Source organism: Delphinus delphis, chromosome 5, assembly GCF_949987515.2.
Source record: "Delphinus delphis chromosome 5, mDelDel1.2, whole genome shotgun sequence".
In the NCBI taxonomy this organism is placed as follows: Eukaryota; Metazoa; Chordata; class Mammalia; order Artiodactyla; family Delphinidae; genus Delphinus; species Delphinus delphis.
In genome coordinates this window covers 126,740,687-126,742,756 of record NC_082687.1, presented here as the reverse complement: position 1 = coordinate 126,742,756, position 2,070 = coordinate 126,740,687, and positions in this window count along the sequence as shown.

Here is a 2,070-nt window from a genome sequence, read left to right as displayed (position 1 = left end):
TTCTGAAGACAATTCAGAGATCATCAGGGCTGCCCCTCCCATCATAGGCTCAGGGGGCAAGGCTGTTTCTTCCTTCTCAGTTTCAAAGGGTGGGACCACATCTCAGGCTTCCAGAAAGCCAGCATGACTTTGCCCAGTGCCTCAGGGATGGGGCTGCCCTTGCAGAGAGCTGTGTGGGCAGGGTCTTGGCAGAGAGCTGTGTGGGCAGAGGCCTCTCAGAGAGCAAAGAGGCAGAGGCCCTTGCAGAGAGCTGAAGCAGTAAGGATGTGACACTGCCACCCCAGAGGGCCTGGAGGGCTAAACTTCGAACCACAGAGGATTATTCTCAAACCTTAAGATCTACTTAAGATCTACTGGAATTTGGTCTTGCTAGGTTTTGGACTTAGGGATTCTGTGACTCCTTTCTTCTTTCCAATATTTTCTTTGTGGAATGGGAATTCCTATTTTATGCCTGATCCACCATTGTATCTTGTAAGCATATAAATAGTCTGGTTTCAGAGGTTTGCAGCTGATGAGGAATTTTGCCTCAAGGGGAATCTTACCTTGAATCTTATCCATACATGACTTGGTTGATATTTGGATAGACTTTGTACCTTAGGCTTTAGAGCTGATGCCGGATTGAGCTAAGACTTTGGGGGCTGTTGGGATGGAATAGATATATTTTGCATGTGATAAGGACATGAATTGGGGGACCAGGGGTGGAATGCTATGGACTGAATTGTGTCTCCCTGAAATTCATATGTGGAAGCCCTAACCCCCAATGTGACTGTACCTGGATATAGGGTCTGTAGGAAGTAATTCAGGTTAAATGAGTTCATAACTATGGAGCCCTAATTTTATAAGACTGTGGCCTTACAAGAAGAGGAAGAAAAAGATCTCTCTCTTTCTCAAGGTGATCACCAGCAAGCCAGGAAGACAGCTCTCGCCAAAACCTGACCATGTTGGTCATCCTGATCTCATACCTCCACTCTCCAGAACTGTGAGAAAATAAATTCCTGTTGTTTAAGTTACTCAGACCGTGGTATTTTTGTTATGACAGTCCAAGATGACTAATACAAAGGCCTTGCATCTGAAAGATAACATGTGAGAAATAAATCCACAGTAGATGAGGTTAATGACCAGAGCAAGTATCTGGTTTTGTAGGATATAGTAAAGAGTTTGCAGTTTATTTAAAGAGAACTGTGAAGCCAATGAAGCATTTTAAACAGGAACACAGTAGTCCTCTTTCATTTTTTAAGAGATCACATCATAGAAGAAATTTTCCACTTCATAGAGTTTTCAAGTATTTTCTGTATTGTCACCACTTCATGCTTCATTCATCAGATGGTAGAGGTACCTGGGCCAAGTTGCTAAATCTCAACTGAATCCTAAGAGGAATCCAAGTGGACCCTACAGACTATGGAAAGGTCACACAGAGGTTATCAAACCTGCCACAGCTTTTCAAATGATTTGATAATAAATAGATATGTTTGCTGCTCACAACCAACACTCTTCCACACTGTAGACACATTCTCTTAACTGTGCTTCTTATAAACAATGTCAAGACCTTCATGAACTTCTAGGCCAGCAATACTTATGATCCCCTGAGTATACCCTTTCTCTACCATTCCCAACATGTATATTCAAACTTAGAGTTTATTGTGACCGTGTGTGTGTGTGTGTGTGTGTGTGTGTGTGTGTCCAGTGAGGAGAGAGAGTGGCATAAAAATTTTAAGTAAATAGAAGGAGGATCTTTCCAAATGTCATACATTTACTAAATGTATAAGTGGTTTGCTAGGCAAAACTCATTCTCAGGTATAAAAAGGGTATCAGCATAATAGGTTAAAACCCATCTCCCTATCGTCTTTTTTGAAATAATGCATATTCTTTGTGGATAAAAAGAACAAAGTAAAGTATAACATTACCTAGGAAGTTGGTTTCTAAGGCTGGCTTGTTGGTTTGTGTTGTACAGGGACATGGCTGATAGACCCTGATTTCAGAACCTCATTCCATTTTCGTTAGACGGGACTGGAGATGGTCTCTTCACCGTATGTACGAACATGCATCAAACACAAAACCACAGTAGCCCTC